The sequence below is a fragment of the Chiloscyllium punctatum genome, chromosome 33 (genome assembly GCF_047496795.1).
Source record: "Chiloscyllium punctatum isolate Juve2018m chromosome 33, sChiPun1.3, whole genome shotgun sequence".
NCBI lineage: Eukaryota > Metazoa > Chordata > Chondrichthyes > Orectolobiformes > Hemiscylliidae > Chiloscyllium > Chiloscyllium punctatum.
The window spans coordinates 5,921,212-5,930,675 of record NC_092771.1 but is presented as its reverse complement, the minus strand read 5'-3'; the positions used below and the strand labels follow the sequence as shown (position 1 = coordinate 5,930,675).

General features: G+C 42.9%; 1 protein-coding gene across 11 annotated transcripts in view; it reads left to right on the top strand.

Moving 5' to 3' along the window:
* The first annotated feature begins 7,896 nt into the window (after nucleotides 1-7,896).
* Nucleotides 7,897-9,464, top strand: part of LOC140458370 (inositol hexakisphosphate and diphosphoinositol-pentakisphosphate kinase 2-like) — a 161,649-nt gene continuing 160,081 nt past the window's right edge. For all 11 annotated transcript variants that reach the window (XM_072552816.1, XM_072552813.1, XM_072552811.1 and 8 more), the window contains exon 1: nucleotides 7,897-7,999. The gene's annotated coding sequence lies outside the window, so the exon portion shown is untranslated. The remainder of the gene's footprint in view (nucleotides 8,000-9,464) is intronic.

Here is a 9,464-nt window from a genome sequence, read left to right as displayed (position 1 = left end):
TCTGGCCATTTTCAGAACAACCTGCAGGAAGAACAGCAGCAAGAAGACTGAAGGTAGAAAGATGTGAATGATGTGAGTTCCAAAGACAGGGAAGTGCTGTGAGTCCTAAGGCACCCTCTACTCAAAGATGTTGCTTGCCTAATTTTATCTTTTCAAAAGGTCCCTTTGTTTGCCACTCTGACGTCTTATGCTTCTGCTCACCCTCATCAGTCCTCAAATGCATTTTTCTAATTTGCATAAAATAGTGTTGAGACTGGCATGTTATGAGTAGTTCATAAGAATTTAATTAGAATGTGGCATGCATTGGAATACTTGCAAGCTGAATACTGCTGGAGTTACATTCCAAAACTTGATTGTGCAATGAATGTTTAGTGGTTTTAAAAGTTTAATAAAGGTTGTAATGAATACTGCCTTTGCACAAGGCTGAGTCCTGGTTTCAGCACCATGTTGGTTAGACGTTACATAGATCCTTCAGTCTTGTGGATCAGGGTTGTGGGTCAGGCACATTTGCAAGTCAGGTCGATACCAATGAACAAAACAGATGAATTAAGGATTCACCAGATTTGTTCAAGAGTGCTGGATGTGACAGGAACATTTTCAAATCCTGTAGAGAATTTTTACAATCACTTTTCTGTCATCCGAAATCAAACCAAATCCTGATATTAACCTGGCTCAAGTCAGCCAAGGAGGTGCAGAGATGGAAGGGGGAACCATGAGGACTTCAGAAGTCAGGGTTTATCAGAAGAGAAGCCATAATGAACTTTCTTTCTACATGTAGTAGATGAGAATGAATCGAGATGAGAGCAACCCCCACTGCCTCCCTCCCCCCCACAGTTTGCCAACGGTGGAGAGGCTTTGGAGGAGAATGATACACTCAACTGTGTCAAAGGCTGCAGACTGGTAGAGAAGAAAGAGGATCAGCCATGATCTTATTGAATGGCAGAAGTGATTCGAGACACTCAGTGGCCTATGTGGAGGGTCCACCCACATCCCAAATGTCTGTCGGATGTGAAAGGATTGTAGGGTCTCCTCCATTTCCTGCACCTCCACCCTTGAACCCCACCCCTCCAATCACAACAAGGACAGAACCCTCCTGGTCCTCACCTTCCAACCCACCAACCTCCGGATACAGTGCATCATCCTCCGCCATTTCTGCCACCTATGTCCAGACCCCACCACCAGAGATATATGTCACTCTCCACCCCTTTCAGTATTCCGCAGAGACCATTCCCTCCGTGACTCTCTTGTTAGGTCCACGCCTGCACCCCCCCTGCCCCCACTAACCCACCCTCCACTCACTGACCTTCCCTTGCTGCCGTAAGAGGTGTAAAACCTGTGTCCACACCTCCACCCTCACCTTCATCCAAGGCCCCAAAGGATCCTTCCACATCTGACAGAGACTTTCCTGTACCTCCACATACATCATCTGCTGTGTCCCTTGTTCTTGATGTCTTCTCCCCTACATTGGAGAGACAGGATGCCAACTTCCAGAACGTTTCAGAGAATATCTCTGGGACACATGCACTAAACAACTCCACCGCCCGATGGCCAAACACTTAACTCACCCTCCCACTCCACCAAGGACATGCAAGTCCTGGGCCTCCTCCATTGCCAAATTCTAGCCACCCTTCGCCTAGAGGAAGAATGCCTCATCTTCCACCTTTGGACCCTCCAACTATACGGGATCAATTTCACCAGTTTCCTCATCTCCCTTCCCCTCCACCTCATCCCAGATCCAACCTTCCAACTCAGCACCACACTCTTGGACTGTCCTACCTGCCCATCTTCCTTCCCAACTATCCACTCCGACCTATCAACATCACCCTCCACCTTCATCTACTTACCGCATTCCCAGCTAGACTCCCCCTAGCCCCACTCCCCTTCCCAGTTATCTCTCAGCCCCCTTGGCACCCCCCGCGCCCCCCCCCAACATTCCTGATGAAGAACTTATGCTCAAAACATCAGTTCTCCTGCACCTTGGATGCTGCCTGACTGGCTGTGCTTTTCCAGCACCACACTTTTTTTTACCCACATTCACCTTATCTATGCCCCTCATGATTTTCAAGACTTTTATAAGGTCATCCCTCAACTTCTTATATTCCAGTGAAAAAATCCCAGCCTGTTTTTATAAATGAAACCCTCTATTCCCAGCAACATCCTGGTAAATCTTTTCTGAACTGTCTCCAATTTAATCATCTCCTTTCTATAACAGGGTGACCAGAACTGCATGCTCCAGAAGACATCTTGCCAACATCCTATTCAACATGACATCCCAACTCATATATTCAAAGGTCCGATCAACAAAGGCAAGCGTGCTAAACACCTTTTTAACCACCCTGCGACCTGTTATGCAAATTTCAACTGTAGGTCCCTCCCTTCTACGACACTACCCAGGGCCCAACCATTAACTGTAAAAGTCCTGCCCTTGTTTGCTTTACCAAAATTAAACACCATCGCTTTTTTCCAAATTAAACTCCATCTGCCATTATTTAGCGCATTGACCCAATTGATGAAGATCTCTTTGTAATCTTAGATAACCTTCTTCACTGTCCACTATACCACCAATTTTGGTGTCATCCGTAAACTTACTAACCATGCCTCCTATATTCTCATCCAAATTGTTTATATAAATGACAAACAAAAGTGGACACAGTACCAATCCCTGTGGAACACAGCTGGTCACAGGCCTCCAGTCCGAAAAACAACCCCCCACCACCACCTTCTGTCTCCTACCATCCTCTGTCTCCTTGGAAACCATGCATCCTTCTGGATAAAATATTGAGTTCAATAATTTTAAGACTTGAGTTCTCCCATGTCCTTCCCCCAACACCCACACACCGGGCCTTGATATCACATTGTCTGTTGTTACACATAACCCAATTTTAGCCACTAACAGTTCCCATTAATAGCTATTCACTCTCGTAGCCTGGTTGTTATCCACCCTTTTGTCTGTCAAGCTGGTCTTCTCTCTCTATGGGCTATATCCCCACCTATCATTTACGCATTCTCCCAGTGTCTGCGTGGGTTTCCTCCGGGTGCTCCGGTTTCCTCCCACAGTCCCACAGTATGCAAGTCAGGTGAATTGGCCATGCTAAATTGCCCACAGGATTAGGTGCATTAGTCAGAGGGAAAATGGGTCTGGGTGGGTTACTCTTCGGAGGGTCAGTGTGGACTTGTTGGGCCAAAGGGCCTGTTTCCATACTGTAGGGAATCTAATCTACTGTAGGGAATAGCCACCATCAGTTCTGAGATGGGTCACTGGACCCGAAACATTAACTATAATTTCTCTTCTCAGATGCTGCCAGACGTGCTGAGCTTTTCCAGTAATTTCTAGTTTTCTTTCTGATTTACAGCATCCACAGTTCTTTCAGTTTTTCTCCAGAATATAACCTGGTTCTCTCTCAATGCCCAGTGTCAATGCCTCTGGGCCATTGCCTCCTCCCAGTTCAAACTTGCTACCTAGTTACAATAGAGGCCAACTGCCAGTAGTTGGCAAATTGTTTACAGACTAACATTGTGAATGCAACTGTACATAAAGTCTAAAATTAATTTAATGAGCTCAATAGAAAAAATCAGATCAACCATGAAAATTCCTCTACTCACCAAATTCCCAAATTTAGTATTCTACATTCCTTTGGATCCAATGAAGGAAGACAAGAGGGGAACCGGATATTTGGGAAGCCCAGGATCACCATTAGTTTTGCCCAGGTTTGTACCTGAGGGGACTCTGCAATTCTGCTGAACACTAGAATTGACCACGAAGACATAAAATATTGTCTCTGAGACAATTGATTGCCAAAGAGTACTCTTATTAACAGTGTCCTGCGCATTTACAAAAGTCGCATGCTTATGTGTTATGAAGTTGAAGGTGTGTACTGTACCCTTAAGAGAGTGAATGCTGTTTTGCACTGACAGCTTACAAGCTTACTAGTCATATGACTAGTTAGCAGCCTCAGAGTCTAGAAAATTGAAAACATGTAACATTTGGCTGTGAAATAGATACCTGAGTTGGTTGCTGTTTTGACAACAATTCAAATTTAACCAATCATTTTAAATTATGCCCCAGCATTCTAAAACCTAATCGAGTTTGAATTTATTGTTTGAGCCAATCTCGAACCAATGAGATGATCCAATGTTTGGGGTATAAAAAAGAGCAGGACAGCCCATGTGGTTTGCATTATCCATGAGAAACCAGCGATAAGAATGGTCATGTTAGATTACTCTTTGTGTCCATCAAATTAATTATAAATTTTGACTGGAATTTACAAAAACGTTGTCAACAACTGAAATCCTGAGATTCCCTGCTGCAAATTTGTTGCAAACTGGGTTAAAATTAAATATTTTTAAAGATATTTTCTGAAATACAGTATTGAAGTTAATAAAATGTATTAAAACGAAACAAAATATTTGTGTTTTCTACTACTTTCTTCTCTGAAAATATTTTATGTTAGTGAGCTGTAATCAGGATTATAAACCCAAGTTTTTTCATATACTTATTCTACATTTGTGAAGAGTTGGGTACAGGGAAGAAACCTCTTCTGAACCGTATAGCACAGTTTCAGTGTACTTATGCTATTCAGCTCTTTTGTCCATATATGAACCAAGGTTGCAAGAGGGTCAGGAGAGGAGTGGTTCTGGCTTGATCGCACTATTGATGACACCTTCCATCACTTTACTGATGATCGAGAGTAGACTGATTGGGTGGTAATTGGCTGTTTTTCAGTGTAGAAGGTATGCTTGGACATGTTGGCACCGAAATCAAGATGGAAATGTTACAGGCTTGGCTAGGAGTGTGTCAATTTCTGGAAGAGATATTTTCAGTAATAGTTTAATCTTTTGAATTACAAACACTACCATATATAACCAAAACTGTTTGTAACCACACTTTTCTTGGGGCAGTCACTGAACATTCAGAATTTGTTAATGTATCTCACCATTCTGAAATTTTAAAATATGTTTTAAGATAAATTTCAAAGTTTATAATTTTCAAAGTTTATGAAATGTTCAAAGATGTTTAACCATATTAAAAAAGTTAACAAATGTATTTAGATAAAACAACTGTAATAACACATGACAGAGAGGCAGGAGTAGACCATTCAGCCCATTGAGCTTGCTCTGCCATTCAATGTGATCATGGCTGATTGTGGGCTTTAACTCCACTTTTCCACCTGCTCCCTATTTCCCTCGGTTCCCAAAGAGATCAAAAATCTGTCTGTCCCACCTTAAAAGTATTCAACAATTAAATAGCCACAACCCATGGGAAGGAGAGTTCCAAAGAGTCACAAATCTTGGAGAGAGGAATGTTGAATCACCTGCCATCAAACTGAGGACTGACCTCAAACAGTTTGTCTTTTGCTTATGATTTCATTCGAGATATGTAGTTGCTGTAAATGCACTATGCTTTTGTCCCATTACTGGATTAGTGGTGCTGGAAGAGCACAGCAGTTCAGGCAGCATCCAACGAGCAGCGAAATCAACGTTTCGGGCAAAAGCCCTTCATCAGGAATAAAGGCAGTGAGCCTGAAGCATGGAGAGATAAGCTAGAGGAGGGTGGGGGTGGGGAGAGAGTAGCACAGAGTACAATGGGTGAGTGGGGGAGGAGATGAAGGTGATAGGTCAAGGAGGAGAGGTTGGAGTGAATAGGTGGAAAAGAAGATAGGCAGGTCGGACAAGTCAAGGAGTTAGTAACTGAGCTGCAAGTTTGAAACTAGGATGAGGTGGGGGAAGGGGAAATGAGGAAGCTGTTGAAGTCCACATTGATGCCCTGGGGTTGAAGTGTTCCGAGGCGGAAGATGAGGCGTTCTTCCTCCAGTCGTCTGGTGGTGAGGGAGCGGCGGTGAAGGAGGCCCAGGACCTCCATGTCCTCGGCAGAGTGGGAGGGGGAGTTGAAATGTTGGGCCACGGGGCGGTTTGGTTGATTGGTGCGGGTGTCTCGGAGATGTTCCCTAAAGCGCTCTGCTAGGAGGCGCCCATTACTCCATGGATTGCAACATTAAACGCGGGTAGGGTATGTCTTTGTGATTTGTTTGCAAAGCAGCTGAAGATATACATTAACTCGTCAAATTCTTTGCATATTACATGTGTTTTGCACTGAATATGAAAGGATTTCCCAATTCAACATCGAAATAATACATTTCATTATGGGTATCTCATCCCCCTTTCTAGTTTTGGTTTTACTGATTGTTGATTCTCAATATTCTTAAAATGCATCCTCTCCACTGATCCTGGCCTCATCAAACCTCAGGTCTTGTCCAGCAGTTGGGTTTATTTGGAAAGTGTAGGAGCTCAGGGAAAGGAACTTTAATTTCAATTATAATTCTGGAATAGCACAATGTGCAACCAGGATTAACCTTTTGTCAGTAATGCCAGAAATTGATATTTCACTTCAAAGATTATGACAGTTTCCCTATTTGGTGTTGGGTAATACAAGCTGTTACAGATAAATGATCACAATTAGCAGCTTCACTGGACAGTCATTTCAGCGATTCCATACTGGTTTATCACATATGCTTAAATGATAGATTTTCTGAATGGTCTTGTTGTGAATAAGGCATAAGTTAGGATTGATGGAATACTTTCCACCTATCTGGTTGAGTGCAACTCCAATAACACACAAAAAGCATTAAGCAGCTGTACAAGGTATTGGTTAGGCCACTTTTGAAATCCTGCATTCAATTCTGATCTCCTTGCTATAGGAAAGATGTTGCTAAACTTGAAAAGGTTCAGAAAAGACTTACAAGGATGTTGACAAGGTTGGAGGGTCTTTTCTCTTGCATTTGACCTCCCATAATGCATCACCTCATATTTGGATTAAACTCCGTCTGACATTTCCCTCCCTGACTTTCCAACTGATCGATATCCTGTTGTATCCTTTGAGAATCTTCTTCACTGTCCACCGTGGCTGTAGGGCCTGTTTCCATGCTGTTTGACTCTTTGACTCTGTAACTTTCATATCATATGTAAACTTATTAATCAGCCCACATACATTTTCATCCTTATCAATAGAGGTCCCAGCGCTGATCCTTGCTGACCATCATTGGTCATAGACGTTCAGTCAGAAATACATCCCTCCACATTTACACTTTGTTTTCAATGACCGAACTAATTTTGTATCTAACTTGCCAACTCACCATTGATTGCATGCAACTTAATCTTCTGGACCAGTCGATCATGAGGGACCTTGTCAAAAGTCATGTAGAAAACATCCACTGCCTCACCTCATCAATCGTCTTTATCACTTCCTCAACGAACTCAATAATGTTTGAGACAATACTGGATTAGTGGTGCTGGAAGAGCACAGCAGTTCAGGCAGCATCCAACGAGCAGCGAAATCAACGTTTCGGGCAAAAGCCCTTCATTTTGCCCGAAACGTTGATTTCGCTGCTCGTTGGATGCTGCCTGAACTGCTGTGCTCTTCCAGCACCACTAATCCAGTATTTGATTTTCAGCATCTGCAGTCATTGTTTTTACAATGTTTGAGACAAGCTATTAATAAATCCATTCAGCTCCAAACATGAGTAGATCTTGTCCCTAAGAATCCTCTCTAATATAGTTTATAATTTTCTGGATTATGCCCTTCTTAACATTGGCTATTCCCTCGTCTTTTCACCAATGGTGCCAGGTTTGTGACTGTACTGGATGTGAGGCTGTAGGCTAATGTTAAGTTTACGATTGTAGTTGGGGCCTGATGCCAAGTTTGTAATTGGCACTCTGGGCTGATGCCATGTCGATGGGTGTGGTTACGGACCTACGTCACCAAGCAGCAGTGGCACGGTTTGGTCAACCCTGGGGGTGGGTCGCCGCCTCTGATTGACGGATGACGTCACCGAGAGGCCACACCCCTTTCCGGGCGATGCTCTCCGGCCGCGATCAGGTTTGGATGTCAATCACGCGAGAGGCAACTTCCGGTGTCAGGTTCGGTTGGCCGGGAGGTTGTTAGGGGAGTTTCCAACTGGGGCCTAAATGCTGAGTGGAGCCAGCAACATGGAGGTTATAGAGGGTGAGAGGAACTTCACTTGAAATTAGTCTTCCCCCATCCTGTAATGAGTGCTTAAGATTAAAAACTCAAAAAATAGATTTTTTTTGATACGATGAGCAAATCTGGAAAATTAATCAACTTCCTTCTCATCGTCTTTAACTGAAATCGTTTTTATTAGAAGTAATAAGTATTGACAGTTATTTCACCTTGATCTGTTGATATGGTGTGAGCAATATGTCGTGATGTTACTCCTTGCGATGATGATGTTAGATTTCTTGCTGTATATTGCAGTTTGCTGCAGGGTGGGTGACTTTTGACAAGCTTAGGGTTTCTGTTGTTGATGTTGAAGCTTTCCATCCCAAATTATATGTATCACTCTCTCCACGTACAGTGGCCATTTAATCGTTGAAGTTGATGTTCCAACCTGATGGTAGGACAAAATACACCATTGTCTAAGTTAGATTAGATTCCCTACAGTGTGGAAACAGGCCCTTTGGCCCAACCAGTCCACAATGACCCTCCAAAGAGTAACCCACCCAGACCCATTTCCCTCTGACTAATGCACCAAACACTACTGGCAATTTAGCATAGCCAATTCACCTGACCTGCACATCTTTGGACTGTAGGAGGAAACCCACGCAGACACAGGAGGAAATGGGTAAACTCCACACAGACAGTTGCCTGGGACCCTGTGCTGTGATGCAGCAGTGCTAACCACTGAGCCACCGTGCAGTTGGTACTATTGCAACTTGAAGTCTCCTAGAAAGTGTAATGATTCTGTAAAATGCTTGTGTGTGTTTATGTTTAAAGATTTGTAACTTTCTTAAAACAAAATGTGAAACTTATCTGCAACTACAAATGGTTTTGAAGCTTTAGGTGCTCTTTTATGCTATGTTGTCTTCTGTTGAATGTTTAGTAGAGCTTACAATTGCCAGTTTCACTGCAAAAAGGAGATCAGCATAAGAACTTTGACAAAAACATGCAGGGGTCACTGGACTCAATGTTAACACTGATTTCTCTTCACAAATGCTGCCAGACATGCTGAGTTTCTCCAGCAATTTCTGTCTTTGGTTGATTTCCAGCATCTGCAGTTCTTTGTTTTATTGTTGTGGCACAACTGCAGTTTAGTGTTGTGAATGACTTTTGATTAAAAGCCAACTCATTTCAATATCATTGCTTGGGAAATAATTTGTAGTGATAATTTGCGAGATTTTGAAGTGGTTGTTTGCTATCATGGAGTCATACAGCATGGAAACCGACCCTTTGGTCTAACTGGTCCATGCCGACTAGGTTTCCCAAATAAAACCCTAGTCCCATTTTTCTGCATTTGGCTCATATTCCTCTAAATCTTTTCCATTCATTTACCTGTCCAAATGTATTTTAGATATTATAATTGTGCCTGCATTTACTATTTCTGTGGCAGTTTATGACATAAACTCATCACCCGCCTGTGTGGAAAAAGTTGGACCACTGGTTCCTTTTACGT